Source organism: Carassius carassius, chromosome 31 (genome assembly GCF_963082965.1).
Source record: "Carassius carassius chromosome 31, fCarCar2.1, whole genome shotgun sequence".
Taxonomy (NCBI): Eukaryota; Metazoa; Chordata; class Actinopteri; order Cypriniformes; family Cyprinidae; genus Carassius; species Carassius carassius.
In genome coordinates this window covers 13,015,628-13,033,240 of record NC_081785.1, presented here as the reverse complement: position 1 = coordinate 13,033,240, position 17,613 = coordinate 13,015,628, and the positions used below count along the sequence as shown (strand labels likewise).

Sequence of the window (17,613 nt, the reverse complement as noted above, 5' to 3'; positions counted from 1 at the left end):
TACTCAGATTGTCTGACAGCTTTAAAATCAAATCACCCTGTCACCAATTGACAGGAAGTGGCATGGTCAGAATAAGTGCACCAACCATTCCTATGGAAATTCAGGTCACCAGACATGGCCAAGGGCTCTGAGAGCTTGTTCTGATCCTGTGTGTTGTCAGGGTGAGCATGACATCAGTGATCGCTTTTTTCATCATTTTATTCAGTGGTAGCATTAGTGGCTGCTCCCGTTTCAGTGAGATTAGAACTGCTGCAGTTGCAGTGACGCATGGCGACGGCCAGACATTACAGAACACAGCGGCTGAACTACACAGAAGAACATTCACTAAATGACTAACACTAAAATAGTCAGTCAATGGCATGAGGGTCAATTTGTCCAGATGTTTTAATTAAAAAAAAAAAAAAAAAGATTAATTAAAACAATTTATACAATGTCTTGAAAACACCTGAAGTTTCTAACTTCTGAATGAAATTACAAAACTGCTTCACTGCTTCTCAATATTTGAAAAAGATATTGACTGCCAGATCAGATTCATTTGGTGCCCTTGTCTTGACTGAGTCAAGAAGTCTCTTAAAATTTGACCAAGACAAGTTTAGTTCTGATTTTAAAATATCATGTGTTGCAACTCCTGATATTTATGAATTAATAATGCATGATATTTTATACTTTTTCCTTTGAAAATTTTAAATAAAAGCAATGATTGTGTACAGTTAAGGTGTAAGAAAAAATATGTAATGCAAATATTATTTTATTTGATGTTACACCTCATTTTTTTGGCATCATTCAATTTAAACTTGTCTTGAAAAAGGTCAAAGATTTATTTTAACTATATGAAAACAACATGAATACAAAGAGTATGTCAATGTGCATGTTATTTCTTTTTTTTTTTTTTTTTTTTTTTTTTTACAATATTTTATCCCTTTTCTTTATCGTGAACACTCTGAAATGTCATTGAAGTGCAAACAGACCCTTACAAATCAACCTCTAATAGGTTTGAGTATTGCACTTGTCTCTCTCTCTCTACTACAAAGGAAGCACACAAAATCAACTTCAAATAAACAGACTCTTTTCTGCAGCTCCCATACTGTAAATTCGTCACAATTATAGATAATAATCATGGAAAACCACCAATATGCTCCAATCTCAACAACAATCTTTTCTTCATCCATTCTTTAATAAGCATGTAAATGGACTGTAACCCAGTCACCCATGAAGTCAAAATACTTCTTTATGAACTGAGTACAGTTTCCAGAATAATCTCTAGGGGATCATACATGGGATAGACACAAGAAAGAGAGCAGTATCCACATGATGAGCTGTTAAAACCCAAAGTTTCTGCTGAGACAGAGGGATTCATTTAATGAGCAAAACTCATGCTGTTTTTCTCTAGTAAAAGGTCTTTTAAATTACTTTCAAGTCCTCAGTACAGAACAGGATTCTGAGTGTTACACAAGCCTCTTCCATAGCATGTCCCAGTGGGCAAAAAGTGGACCTTGAAGCGAGCTGGAAAGGCTTCTAAAAAATGCTAACTATGCCCCTTTTCCCCTCTCCCTCCCTAAAGACTGAGTCCAGCCCAACTTAACCATCCAACCCAGAGCATTCCTGTGTTCTCTAGCCCCTTTAAAAAAGAGAGAGAGAGAGAGAGAGACGTCAAACGCATTAATAACACAACTTTCCACTCAGCTGACCCAGACATCCCTTTTAAGGCCAAGCAGTTCAGATTTCTCTTTTCATTAAGTTCCAAAAATACCTCAAGAACACAGAGAACAAGAGAAGGGTAGAGAAATCATTGTACTGCCCAGTTTGAGCTGACATCTCGTGGCTTTGATGACTGTAAAAAGAGAGAGAGAGAGAGAGAGAGGGAACAGCCCATACAGAATTGGATAGACCCGATAAAAACCCTCAGAGGCCTCAGACATATCTATGTATATATATATATATATATATATATACATATTAGACGATCTAAAGCAGTGGTTCTTAACCCTTTATGCTCTTTTACCCCCCCCCCCCCACAATCAATACTGTAAGGCCCCCCAAACCTTTTCTATTCACAATAACCTGTGTTATTCTCTATAGTGTTATTACTTTTCAATACTTTTCCATTTTGAACTATTATTTACTTAAACGTACTTAAAAGCACGTAAAGCTCAAACATAATGATTACTGCCTGGGAGTGACACTGTTGAACTTTTTTAAATGCTTTGAATTCCCACGTTTTGCCATCTTGTCCACTTTACGCCAAAGAATCTTCTTTAAGCTGTTTTTAAGAGCAAACATCTTAGAGATGTACTAGTTATTAGACTTAGTATTCAATCAATCATAAATAAACCAATCCGGATGGAGAAAATCATCTATTTTGACTGTGAACGAAAGAAGTTTTGTTCTATCCAGTCACACATTATTCCTAATGTTCAAATTCTGTCCATTTCTCAGAAATGTTCTTCAGAAAAGACACACTAGAGGCACCTTGCATTTAACTCTGGTGCATCTGTATGTGCGAAAGTCAAAAATGAGAAAAGGCCGTGTTACGTAGTTCCTCAAAATAAGTCACAGTATGACGCTGAATCATGACTAGGAAATGGATGCAGCTGATATAGTTCTCTATCTTTTACCCCTGTAATGCTAAGCAGTACTTCAAAATGCCAATTAAATGCTAACATGTTCCCATTAGCTTGATATGTGGTGTCCCTCTGGGCAACGTTTTAGGCCCTTTCATTTTTAAACAGATTATTGGTTTGCAAATAGTTGATTACAGAAATAAGCTTGCGGCTGTTGAGAATGTGTGTAGGATGGAAAACACTTAGATCGCACATGCAGTGCAAAAGCGAAGTAGCAGAATAACTTTAAAATCAGTCTTTTTGCCATTACTGTAGTCCTATAGAGAAAAACACGTTTATTTTAATAACTGCCATAAAATATAAATGGTTACCAAGAGTGGGCCACTGGTGTACTGAAATTTCAGTCACTAAAACAGAAAAAGGTGGACATTTTTAACCCAAAGAAAGTTTTTCTATCTGATCTAATACTGACAAAAAAGCAACATTCATGTTAATTGACCCTGGTTTAATTACATTACTCCATCTCACATATATCACCTCAAACTATATCCCAAATGGTGAACTTGGAGTGAACTTGAGGTCTGAGGTCAAAATGGCCAAGGACCAATACTAACCTAGACTACTAACAGTGTGGACTTTGGAGGCACATGTTGCTATCCTCTGCAGAGCATGAACACATAATGATGATGGCAGATGCTCAAGATAAAGCAAAATCTGATTCTCCTAAATTATCCTTGCTGCATTACTCACCGATTGCAGTAAACAAAAGTATTACGAAAGCAACAGCTCACTCTCCAAAAAATCTTTGAACTGTCAGATGTCTGACAGATGGGTCCATTCAGTATTTATTCAATAACACTGACTCTGAACTTTATAGTACTGCGTGTAGACAGCAACGTGGCTAAAACATCAGTTAAAACTAGAGTTTGTGCATCTGTGAGAAAGAGTGCGGAGGGAGGAAGGGCACATCCTATTTCCCTGCCCATGCCTGAACCTCTCATCTAGACTGGAAATCAGGTCAGTACTGGACCCGAGAATCTCTGGTTGTGTTTCCATCTGGAGAGTAAAAACAGGCAGTGTACTGCAGAATTAAAAAACCAACAGCCATGTAAATAAGACCTGAAACTAGGTGATTTATGGGGCTAAGTGATATTTCTATAAAAGTAATTAGTATAATACAGAAAAATATACTATCTAAGTATTTTGCAGTTTTGTTCTGCCTTCCATGCATTTATTCAAGCATTTGCTATGAAAATATTTAAAAAAAAAAGTGATATCTTAAATCCGAGGAGCCATCATCTTGACCAAACAGCTATAAGCAATTAGATAGAACATTATTTAATAAATAATAATAATTATTATTATTATTATTAGTTAAATTAGTTAAGAAATAAGTTTTCACTAAATTAAGGATTTAAAAAAAATAATTTTAATTGTATACATCAATATAACAATACATGGTGATAAGCAACTATTTTAATACTATTTTAATATTCAGAGAAGTTAATATTTTTGAGTGACAACACGAATTACAAATTGTTTGAGTTCAGAATTGAAATGGGCAGTTGAAACAGATTTCACACTATTAATAAATGTCCCGAGACATGAAAGAATCACAAAACCAGTCTAACATTTTTATCTGGACATTACCTTTCTTAATTAAAATCCATTAGGTTTCTTTCTTAATGTCCATAAAAATTTATTTTAATTAGGGATGTGCACGGATAGTCGAACATTCGAATATTCGTTCTGCTCTAATTATTTGATAAATAAAAATGATATTCGAATTTCGCAAAAGTTCACAATAAAACCTAATTTGTTCACTTTCTGTGATTCTCCACGGCATATTTGAAGGTGTATGCAAGCAAAAAATAATTAATGAATGATTAAGGGGCCATTCACATATCGCGCCTAATAAGGCGTGGAAAAGGCTATGCGCGCCGCTTTCTCCTTCTTTCCAAAGCGCTCGGGCAGAAGCGCTCCTGAGGTGACGCGTTCTCTCCATGAAGACGCGGAAATTTCAGCAAAGGATAAATGGATTTGCAGCACAAAAAAAAATCGCTTTCAGTAGCTCTGCTACTAAATTTATTTCAAAATGGCAATCCATATACAGCTATGATCAGGTGTTCCTTCATCTTGGCTGAGCTTTCAACGTTGTTACAGGAAAGGATGAAGCTGAATGTTTAGTTCTTGTCACATGACCTGCGGTGCGCTTGTGGCATTCTGAAAGTTGAGATGTTTTTAACTCAATGCTTTGCGGACGCGCCTGGAAAAAACGGGACCGCGTCTTACCGCGTGCGCATCGCGACCGCGTCGCTTCCATTATGAGCGCGCATACCGCGCCTACATTGGAAATAACGAACTTGAGCATGCAAAAGACGCGATATGTGAACGCCCCCTAAAAGAACTGCGGTCTTCTACAGTACTTCAAATATGCCGTGGAGAATCACAGAAAGTGATCTAAGAACTTTGTTGCAGCATCTCTCAAGCAACGAATAAACACCATTAACTTGGAGAATGCAGTGAAAACTCCTCTTCTCGCGTCTGCCCTAGACCCTCGGCACAAACATCTCAGGTTTCTCGATGAAAACATGAGAAGTAAGAAAAAAAAGAACATTTTCCTTGATGCGAGTGGTGCAGATGCAGTCGCCACGATGAAGAAGATGCAATGCCCACTCGTCGGAAAAGGCTGAGCCAGTTCTCCAGCGATGATTACAGAGAGTCCAGCCGAGATGAGTGGGAACAGTTCTTGCTGGAGCCATGTATTCCACCAGATGAGGATCCCATTCAGTGTTGAAACGAAAACACGAAGCGCTTCACAAAACGTATTCGCTTAGCACAGCGTTATTTGTGAGTCCCGACAACGTCTGTGCCATCAGAGCGCGTTTTCTCCGCGGCAGGCCTTATTGTTAACAGACTAAGGAGCCGACTTTCCCCCAATCATGTTTACATGCCCGTATTTCTTAAGAACATTTGAAACAATAGAAAAAAAGCAAAAAAGATTTGATGACAGTTTAAAAGTTAAGTGTAAGCTACATTCTATACAATAGCCTAATTGCTGCAGGCTGCTTTACGTTTTTTCTTTGTTCACTTTTTTTTATTTTTTTATCTGTACTTTTGTTTGTTTGCACGCATTGTTTAAGGTTTTAAGCTACAAAACACGATGTGTAATGTTCAAGCTTATTGTAAGCTTGTTCCAAATGACGAAAACAAATGTTGCTGAAAAATAACGTCTGACTCATTAAACTTAATTTAAATAAACGAATATTCGAATATTCGTTTTTTGTGAGCTCAAATATTCTAATGTGATATTTGTGGAAAACGCCCATCCCTAATTTTAATCACTAATTTATAGTATATTTTAACACAAATCAATGCAAGTATATTGTGAATACCCTGTATCTCATCCAGTTCTAGTGATTCATACACTGGAGGTGGAAAAAACTCTGTAAGAGGCCTATTACACTAGACTTTACAACACAGAAGGAAATCAGGATAGTGCTTGAGAGCCATCGGCCAGATCCCTAATGGAATTCCCCATCTCCACCCAACACAAACACGCACAGAAGCTAATGAACTTAGATATAACAATGTGGTTCTGCAGCAGCAGCATGCCATTTCCGGATACAGAGAGAGCATGTGGGATGCTGTGCGTGCATCACTCCGGTTCCACTGAGCTATTTCAGGAGACCTTAGAGATATTTCAAACACACTCTCACCCTCGCACCCATACTCCTCAACAGCAGCGTGGATACTGTCACACATGAGAGGGAGAAAAAAAAAAACAGGGTTAAAGATCAGTAAGGAATCATTTGCTGACTGACAAGTATTTGAGATGCAAATTTATACCAGGTGTGAACAGCGATCTGTCTCGGTTGACCCCTTGCAATCTGGTCACCGACACGGATCCTAATACCAGGTGCAAAAATACCATATAAATACACACCTGCTCACACACTAAATTTTCTGTGTTCTGTACACATGCTCAAATGTAAACACGGGCGTGTTTGTTCACAGGTGAGAGAGCAAAAGGGTGGGGCGTTAAATAGATGACTTTGAGTGCTTAGAACAGGAGAATCTGATGAGTTCTTCACACAAGTATTTTTCATGATGCAAAACATCACAGAAGGAGCAGGTCTGAGCAGATCCGAGCACATCAGCAATCCCAGATGCAGTGCAGTACTTGAGATATCAGTTCTGGCTTTGTGCCACTTTATTACTTAACTGCAGTGAGGCTGGCTAGGAGTCTTAATGTATGTCTGAGGGGAACTTACTGTCTTTAGAAAAGTTTAGATGGTATTTTTTCTTTTCATCTTGCCTCTGTATAATGCATATTAAAGTTCATAAGTGCAGCGCTGCTTTGTTGACAACGGAAACCAAGGAAACACTTTAAGCGTTTAAGGCAGTAGTTGCCTCTAATTTGAAATGGAAAGAGCGAAGACAAAGCCTTCTTTTGTTATATGATGATATTTCTTTCATTTGTGGTATTTATTTGATTTGGGGCTTGTTTAAAAAAAATCTATTTCTTTTTCTTATATTTAAATTTGGCCATTTATCAGATGCTTTTGTCAAAAGTGAGAAATGAGGACAACAGAAGCAATCAAAACCAACAAAAGAGCAATAATATGCAAGTGCTATATTAGTATATTATTATAGTGTTATATTTCAATTTCAGAAAGAAACGTGCAGCATTTTGTCTAAGCAATAAAAGGACACATTTAATTTATAATTTGTCTTAAATCACATTTTGTAAAAAAAAAAAAAAAAATCATGAATCGAATTGTGAGTTGAGTGAATCATTACATCCCTAATAACAGCAAATAAAATATACACAAAAGTGCATCAGGTCAATGAACATCCATTTAAAACAAATATATATACATATACTTAAACAATTTTTTATTTAATTATTATTTTTTTTATTAAACTGTTTTCTTTCTCACACCAGACCAAATCATGGCCAATGTTTGTCTGAATCACAATACGCCACACAAATAACAACTCCAACTAGACATAAACTACTGTATATCAACTAGACATGTAGGAACCATATTGAGCATTGCATTTTTCCCCATTCAAAACTAAACAAGTGAAATGTCTTGGGTATTTTATAGTCTGATACGTCCAGTCGAACGTGTAGCCTTTCTAAATATACTCCATTTGATAACATGCATTACATGTAGGCGGTCGATACAGGCACTCTATGAAGGTTCATCTTAGTCGACTTTGTACTTGTTTAAACAAATTTTACAGACCCTGTTTGGGTGATCCAAATGAAGTTTATAGCTGGTATTAATACACCTCTATCAAATGGACCGATAAGGTGTGGTCACATTAGTGAACTTTTGGCTAACATTTTCAGGTCTACTGTCTATTGTCAATAGTAAAGTGATTTATGAAGAACAGCAGAAGTCCAGTGTGACCAAGTGTGACCAACCTAAATCTCAAAATCTGAATGGACAAATATTTCTCCTCTCACACAAAATTCCAGATTGCTTGGATCCCTTTAGAAATGAGTAGAGGATGCCTGTAAAAAATGTATGTGATTTGATCACATATATTTTCGACTAGATCACAAAATATTCTTGGCCCCCATTTTTTTCTGAATTTAGCACACTTATGATCAGATGGCTTTCCAGATCAGAATCTGAAAATTTTAAGAACATATTTTGTAAAATGTCTACACAAAGAAAGTCCATGGAGTCCAATGGAGTTGTTTTGTATGGACAAAAACAGTTATTCAAAATACCCTTCTTTGCATTATACAGGTCTGAAATTATATAAGGAAGAACAAATGACAGAATTTTTATAATCCCATTAAAACCAGGAGTAAACAGTCATAAAGCAGGGACACACCAAGCCGACGGTTGGCTAGTCTGTTTGGTGTGTTCCACTCGTCGGGCTCACATCGGCGGCAGTTTAACCCGATTCAACGTGTGGGAGGAGCTGCTGTAATCTTCTTCTTGTGTTCACACTTTAACAACTCTTCCTCAAACTAGATGTCTGTCAGCAAGCTCTCACACTCCCTGACATCACAAAACTGAAGAGACACTCAGCTGTGCACCAGATCTGGTCATCTTTACCTATGAACACCGCACTATATGTCAGAGTTCACAGGAACACAAAAAATTACTGTAAGAGTTTAATCATTTTTCCAAACTGTGTTAAAACAACTGGTTGTTAATGTCAATATCAGTGCTGGTAATAAGTTTTCTGAGTGCCAAAAGCTTATCTGCCAATGACGTTTACAACGACCTTACCATTTGACATGCAAGAAATACATCTATGTGGCAAAACCCACTACAGTTTTCACTTCCTTTTGCATTTAAGGAGAAGTGTCAAATCTCAGCTTATTTCTCACAGAGAAAGAAGAACAATGATGTCATGTAAAGTACCAAACTGTCCCTTAATGTTACTGTAAAACTAAAATTTTGCAACAGATTCAAGACTTACTGACAATGTGGTTTCAGAATATGTCGGTTCATTTGAGTGAGAAAGAAAGAAAAAGAGAGAAGATTAAGAGAGCAAACACCAGGAGTGAACCGCAATATTCCATTTAGACCTCAAACTAGTCATTTAGCCTCTCCATAATCCTCGGGTCTGGTGCTAAGTCTGGTAATTACTCTTATTGGACACCGATAACTATCACAAGCGTTTTGCTGCATGCTTCCTCCAAGTGGAAAAGTAATCAGCAGACTGGCAAAACCAGAAGCAGGGCCTGCTCATAAAGAAAAGTGGAGAGGGAGGGCAGGAATTACAGTGCACCAGCAGTCATCGCTTGATCGTTGTGCAAACTGTCTTCTAACATTCTCTTGAATGAGAACTGCCCCTGCCTTCACTCCCACCCATCCTGTTTCAGCTGACAAAGTTCACATGTACGGTTTTATAACCTACAATAACAGCTCATCAGAAATCCACCTTTGCCCGTCTAAGGTGAGAGAAATGAAAAGGCATAGCAGGTCATGAAACACATGAGAGACAGAGAGAGAGATAAGCTACAATAAAAAAAAAAAAAAAACGGACAAAGAACAACACAAGAGTTGGCAGAAAGCAAATACATCCGGCTTTGAATGCAGTCCAGATCTCCAGCTGAATATATTTTTGAAAAGTGGCTCTGTCTCTGCTAGTTTTGCATCAGGAACTAGATTTTACAAGTGACAACCAAACACAGTTGCTATATTTAAAACAGTCAGGGACGGTCATATTTTCTTTGACCCTATGAAGTTTTGTTGATGTTTTTGAGGATGATGGGATATCAAACAACCTGTCAGTGTTGGTATCTGACTAATTTTCTAGGAGGTCATTATATATATACAACTATATATAATACAACTACTTTAAGGTAAGTTTACACAACAAAGTTTTCAGCCAAAAATGGGAAAATATTTTATGCGTTTGGACTGTTCGTTTACACTACAACAGCATATTGGCGACTGAAAACGCATGTTTTTAAAAAAAGGGTTTCAAAATGCAGGTTTTTCAAAACGCTACTGTTATCGTTCCCATGTAAACACCCAATACGGGAATCTTTGAAAATGATGACGTCATGCACGTGCGTAGTACGTGTTAGTATTTAGACATGCGCAGTACGTGTCGATTTTAAAGGCAAGCCCGAAAACAAAAATACTAGGGCTGTAGCTATCGAATATTTTAGTAATCGAGTATTCTACCAAAAATTCCATCGATTAATCGAGTAATCAGATAAAATGTGTTTTTGCTTAATTAAAGTGCAATATTAATTATGCAAGATAAAATAAGACTCCTGGGTCTTGTGACGGTCACGGAGGGACCGCACGTTCAACATGGACGTTAATACGCACACATACGCACAAACACACACTGAGACTGTTTGGTGATACAAGAGTTTATTGTAATTATTGATCAGAGAGTGAATGAAATACCTGTAAACTATGTGTATTGTTCCCGAGTAGCATTTGTCCCGTGATTTTTAGAATCCTGGTAAGAAACAATGGCAGGAATTAATGGTTCCGCTTAGGGTGGGAATCTACCATGTATTAATTGAGCGTGGGGGTTTCAGGGGCAATGTGGCCGAGTTGTTGCTGTTATTTCCTGTTTAATGTGAACGAATTAATAACATCAAAGTAGATTTATTAAGTAGAACATCATGCCAATATGTTTCTTTCAGACCGCCACCGGCCTCTTAAAATGAACAACTAAGTGTCCTTTTTTAGAATTTTTTTTTTATTATTCTTTAAATGCATAGAATGCAATGCATACATCAAAAATAAACATTTAATTATTACCCATTGTTTCTCTGTCTGTACTTGTACTGTGAACAATGACAAGAAAGTTGACAGATGAATTAAGTGCATTTAAGTGCCATTCAGTTGGGGTTTTAAATAAAACATTTTCTGAGATGCACAATAAACATTAAACACATAAAACATTAATTTAATTTACCTTTTACTTATTGAAAATTAACTTAACTTTTTGGTAAACAAAGGGGATTTACTACTAAAAATAAAACATGGAAGAATTGTTGTCTGATTAAACCTTTAAAAAAAAAATAATAATACTGGTAGGCTATGTACATTCTGCTGAACAATAGTCTTTAACCGGACTTTTTTTTTGACGGGTTGACGTACCTTTACAGTTCTGTGTAGCTATGTGATGTGACGCTAGTTTTACTCAAATCAAACGGTCAAATGCTCATGAAGTGACTGTCAGAGCAGTTCTGGAGATGTTGTTCACGTGTTCACGTCTTATTTAGTGAGACAGCAGACGCTGAAATCACTGCGAGCGTCACGCGCACTTCAGTGTGTAAATAAAGGAAGTCGCGCTTCTGCTCCATTCATTAACACAGATACGCAGAACATGCAGGATTCATATTTAAATAGTCTGTTCCGGCTTAATATTTACAGATATTAGTCCATATTGTGATTTGATGTAAGTGCAATGACCTATTTTTGATTAATTCATATGATTTTTAATTGAAAATGTATGTAACAATTGATAGCCTGAATGCACTGTAAGTCGCTTCGGATAAAAGCGTCTGCTAAATGCATAAATTTAAATTTAATTTAATTCATTCAAAATTTGACAAATTCCATGCCATTCCGCGTTTAACTGTAAATTCCGGTTTTATGACTGGATTCCGCAATTCCCTCCGCGTTTTCTGCATCGCGGAAATCACAGGGCCCTAGTTGTGGTATGCCAGCTCTATCTTGCAATGGACCAACACCACGACGTTCTCTTTACGTTTGCCCACGCCCTTAAATCAAAACACTGCTGACTCCTTGCAGTATGCAACTTAGGACCATAGACAGTAAAAGAAATGGACACAGCGACCCCATTGGATTCAACGGGTACAAGTAAAGTCAATTAGAAGCACTTACTTCCTGGGGGTCAGGCGTACTGCGCAGACTCTAACTGAGCTTGATGACGTAGATGTCACGTGAGCAACCTGTAAATCTTCTAATCGCTGTGCCAAGAGAAATCTGAATCACCCACCGAATCTTCCAGAGAAGGCGAGCGTGAACAGGAGCACATTTTGGTAAGTATTCTCATTAATTATCTTCATTGAGTTTATGCCTCCACCTCCCCCCGATTGCCTCATAGACAGTAAAAGATTGCCTGCGAGCTTCTCCTCCTGTCCATATGGTAATTTCTCTACTGTGCGACAGAGAGTCACTGGATATGACACAATCTATAGCCTATTTTTTACAAAAACTGCTTCTACGGGACCATAACGTAAGATACAAGGTAATGGAGCTTTGTATACATTTTCGTGTTTCTTTAGAAATAATTAATGGACAAATGGATTCTTTAAACGCCTCAGATGTAAAGTTATTCGCTGTCAAAGTGACGCCAAAATGAATGGGAGTCAATGGAATGCTAACAGCAGGTGGGGGTCCGCTAGCCAATGGCGGCGCCCAGGAGTGTTTCAAATAAATATGAAACCCTGTCCCCCTGCTTCGGACACAGTGCTTGTGTCTCCTTCCGCTTTTTGGGTGACGTAAACGCGTTGTGTCACATTAAAAAAATCATTGCGAAAGAACCTGACGTGAGATTTAAAATAAATTAAAAGAGGCTTCGAAGCAGAGGAATTTGCCTCGATCAATTTTTGTAATCGAGTTACTCGAGGAATCGTTTCAGCACTAAAAAATACTCAATGGTGGAGTACATGGTTCTGTTGTTGCTGCTCAAGAGTTCGCTAACGCTTCTTCAGCAAAGTGTGGATTTACTTAAAAAATATTACAACCAACAGCAGAGGTGCATCATATATATAATATTCATCACTTCCCTACAGGAACTGTTTATTAACAAGGTGATAGCGCCAACTATTGGCCTGGAATTTTTTTTTGCTTTTGGCCATTTTCGTGAATGTGTAAATGGGAATCATTTTTAAAACTTTTTTAAAACGCAAGGGAAAAACTTTTCAGTTTTTGACTACATCGTTGACTAAATTGCATTTTCATGAGCTTTAACTCCAGACAGTACAGAATCTCCCCTTGGTTTAATAAAATCTCGTTGACTTCTATTCAGAATCAAAACCAATTCTGTCTCTCTGTCTTATCTAATCAGTCACTGAATGCAACTCAAATTAATGCACTGACGCACAGAAACTGCTTTATCAAAGCAACTCACACAAAAGTGCAAATATTTAATACTGACTCCATGAAATTCCTGCATCAACACAAAGACAGGGCTAGAGCAAGATGCTAGGAATCCTATAAACTATCAAGATACAGTAAACTGTTAAGCAGAGTGTGTGAACACAGACAAGTGTTCTGGAGCCTTACTAGAAATCTGTCGATTCTCTGCATTTGAGTCTGGAACAGGTCATGGCAGGTCCTCTCTGTACTCATCTTCCCTCTCTCTCTTGCTTTATGGGCCCCACCTGCCTAATGTAATGGAGCTTGTATGGGGGTTGCTGTTCTCTCTGTGCATAGTGTTTCATATTCCTGTCAGCTCCCCAACCATCACCACTGCTGCTAACCTGACAAATGAAAACTGATATGTTTATATGGTAGCAATGTTTTTTTCCATGAATGAATCAGGGGTTTTATTTATTTATTTCATTTACTGAAGTCTCCCTTTTTGTTTTTTAAGCGTACAACTCCTTTCCTGCCTATTGGTTATACAAACTATAGTGCAAACAAATAGCATCGGAGTATGGGCTATGAACACACCCCTTTTTAACCCTAACCCATACTATAAAGGTCTAGTTGAAGGGTTAGTTCACCCAGATAGCAAAATTATGTAATTAATAACTTACCCTCATGTTGTTCCAAACCCGTAAGACCTCTGTTTATCTTCAGAACACAGTTTAAGATATTTTAGATTTAGTCCGAGAGCTCTCAGTCCCTCCATTGAAGCTGTGTGTACGGTATACTGTCCATGTCCAGAAAGGTAAGAAAAACATCATCAAAGTAGTCCATGTGACATCAGAGGGTCGGTTAGAATTTTTTTAAGCATCGAAAATACATTTTGGTCCAAAAATAGCAAAAACGACGACTTTATTCAGCATTGTCTTCTCTTCCGTGTCTGTTGTGAGAGAGAGTTCAAATCAAAGCAGCTGGATATCCGGTTCACGAACGAATCATTCAGTTCACCATATCGAACTGAATCGTTTTAAAGGGTTCGCATCTCTAATACACATTAATCCACAAATGACTTAAGCTGTTAACTTTTTTAATGTTGCTGACACTCCCTCTGAGTTCAAACAAACCAATATCCCGGAGTAATGCATGAACACAAACAGTACACTGACTGAACTGCTGTGAAGAGAGAACTGAAGATGAACACCGAGCCGAGCCAGATAATGAACAAAAGACTGACTCGTTCACGAGTCAAGAACCAGTTGCATCGGTTTTCGGATCACCAGTAGTTCTTTCTGACAGTTCGATTCAATAAACCGGTTGAAGAAAACGGTTCACCGGTTCTTTTGCGCTCGACGTAATGGCGTCATAGGATTCAAGCCTTCGGTTTACCCGCGCTCATAACACTAGCACAGAATCAGTTCAGAATCAATCACCAAAAGAATCAGTTCGGTTCAGGCGCTCTGTGTGTCAGTCTGCTTCACGCTGAATCACATGCGCAGTATCATCAGCTCCTCGGTTCTTCTTATCTGGCTCGGCTCGGTGTTCATCTTCAGTTCTCTCTTCACAGCAGTTCAGTCAGTGTACTGTTTGAGTGCATGCATTACTCCGGGATATTGGTTTGTTTGAACTCAGAGGGAGTGTCAGCCACATTAAAAAAATTTACAGCTTAGGTCATTTGTGGATTAATGCGTATTAGAGATGTGAACCGTTTAAAACGATTCAGTTCGATTTGGTGAACTGAATGATTCTTTTGCGAACCGGATATCCAGACTGCTTTGTTTTGAACTCTCTCACACAACAGACACGGAAGAGAAGACAATGCTGAATAAAGTTGTCATTTTTGGAAAAAAAAATGATTTTCGATGCTTCAAAATATTCTAACTGACCCTCTGATGTCACATGGACTACTTTGATGATGTTTTTCTTACCTTTCTGGACATGGACAGTATAACGTACACACAGCTTCAATGGAGGGACTGAGAGCTCTCGGACTAAATCTAAAATATCTTAAACTGTGTTCTGAAGATAAACGGAGGTCTTACGGGTTTTGGAACAACATGGGGGTAAGTTATTAATTACATAATTTGCTATCTGGGTGAACTAACCCTTTAAGTGTTTGAAGTGTTAAGTGTTTAAAGTATTTTCTTGTTAGAATTTTCAGTGTGAACACGCTACCTGCACTATTTATTCAACACAACAACACAGAATAATGCATAAGTGAGACATTTTAAACACACCTAAATTAAAAAGACATTTAATTTATGTTTACAATTAAACTTGAACATTATATTTCTTAAGAAATTGAATAAACTGGGACATTAAAAAAATACTGGGAAATGTATATTTCATGATCAACCAATTTAACAATTTGTTTGCCACTTTAAGAAGGAAAGGGGTTTTTTGGCAAGTATTTTTGTTTCACATATTATCCAGCCATTCTACTACTTTTTGCCTATTATGTTGGCCTAGTTGAGAAGCAGGGACTCACTTCTCGCCACCTACTGGCGGAATGATGCAACCTGCACAAAGAGTCACTGAACAAATCAGAACAAACCTTAGGTGAAAGAATTCAAAAGATTTGAATCACTGAGATTAAACTAATTTGCTTGTGTGTGTGTGTGTGTGTATTCTCGATTGGGACATGAACATACACAATTATGCACAGACTGCCAAAACACATGAGGAAAGCATCAGTCTTTCTGACCTCGACTCGACATATGCAGTGTTCTCTTACAGCACATAAGTCAAAAATAAACAACAGATTTTTAAGCCAAGGCAAAAACAGGACTTTCCATTTCTAATATAAGCATAAATATGAGCCATGCAAGGTTTAAAGACATGAAACGCGTTTAATTGTGTCTGTCGCCGTGTGTGAAAGCACCTCACTCCTCTAATAGCTGCTGTCAACATTAATAGCCACGGCTTGAAATACATATTCTATTCGCGTCCGCGCAGACAGTAGTGCAGGTCGGGACACACTGCGTCAAAAAAGCTACATGTTACGATACAGAAATCAAAATCTAACACTGGATATCTGAAAAGCGAACATGAGCTTCATAACAGAAGCCCTAAACACTTGCTTGTTTTCATGCTTGATTTCTTATTCGGCAGAAACGTGCAGGGGAGGGGGACATTTTCAAGGTTAAGCACAACAAAACTGCTTTCTTTAAGAATGAAACTACTTATACTGGCTTGTAACCAAGCCATATTACCTCAAAGTCTGCTGTATTGTTCTCAGAGAAAGCGACTTTTCCTGTTTGAAAACACAATATTCTTGGGTTACGTTACGTCTGGTGTACGTGGCCAATCGGTTTGACATGTCGATGCTCGCGCGCAACAAATAAAGTGCAACTCGAGCTTAAATGCTGTAAACGTAAACTTTATTTCGCAACATAGTGTGATGCTGCTGACGTAGAACGTCTCAATCAGAATACAGAGGCAATCTCTGGTTCAGCCCCCTAAAAAATTAGAACATACTCGACCATGTTTGAGTTAAGTTACCTCTATCAGCCGTTTGGAAAGTCCCGTTGAAGTTTTCTTCCACATCCCTACGAACGCTATCATTCTTACATCTGCCACAAAATATAGCTTGACTGAAATCCCCGCAGTCCTGCTTATCGAGCTGCTCCTCTGCAGCGAACAGGAGGGGGAGGAGGGTGCCAAAGTTGCCGCAGTTTGGAGTTGTGTCTAGGGGCAAGAAGCCACCATTCAGCTACCCTTCCACTAAACTAACCCCGCTTCGGTTTTCTCTTACCTTGAACAACGGAAGAAGAACGGTGACGATTTTTCGTTGGTAGCGCTCTGGAAGGGCAAACTACTCAGTCGTGTTTGACTTTTTGAGGATGAACAGAGCAGCTCTCAGCAGGCTCCTCGCTAGTTCCTTCTCTCACCCCGTCCCTTGCGCCGCAAGATCAAACCATCACATTCCTTCCTCGAGAAACAAACAATGAAAAAGGTGGGTTTTCCTTTGCCAAGAAAGACCCACCCCTAGAACGATTTCTCCGCCTGTGACCGCAGAAAGAACGCCCTGCACGGCAACACGGTCCCGCCCCGATGAGCGAAAGAACGACGGGACAGACATGCGCTGAGCTCTAGAGGAAGCTTGAAGAAAAACGGGAAAGCCAATTCACAAGTAGCCTACAGCAAGACTCTTTTTTTAGCTCAACAATTAGTAAAGGTGTTAAAACATTAAACATTAAAAACGTAAACAAATCGAATAAAATGTATATTGGTAGTAAAAATGAGTATAAAAAAATTATGTATAATTTATGTGACGTCACTGCAAAGGTGAGCAATAATCCCCTGTCAGGCAATAACATAGGCATTAATAACAACAACAACAATAATAATAATAATAATAATTAAAAAAAAGTTTTAGTAGTTCATATGATTCTTAAAGGAGCTATGTGGAGGTTTTTACTTAAAAAAATCTTTAAGATAGAGTTTTCATTTGTACATGTATGAGCCAACCATGATGTAAAAAAAAG

The 17,613-nt window shown here is 38.1% G+C and overlaps 1 protein-coding gene across 2 annotated transcripts in view; it reads right to left on the bottom strand.

The window, feature by feature from the left end:
* Nucleotides 1-17,103, bottom strand: part of LOC132111584 (leucine zipper protein 1-like) — a 49,749-nt gene extending 32,646 nt beyond the window's left edge. Inside the window, exons 1-2 of one of the 2 annotated variants that reach the window (XM_059519015.1) lie at nucleotides 16,881-17,103; nucleotides 16,628-16,813 (exon numbers count right to left, since the gene is read on the bottom strand). The gene's annotated coding sequence lies outside the window, so the exon portion shown is untranslated. The remainder of the gene's footprint in view (nucleotides 1-16,627; nucleotides 16,814-16,880) is intronic. The other variant, XM_059519013.1, reaches the window with a different exon arrangement.
* Nucleotides 17,104-17,613: the final 510 nt, after the last annotated feature.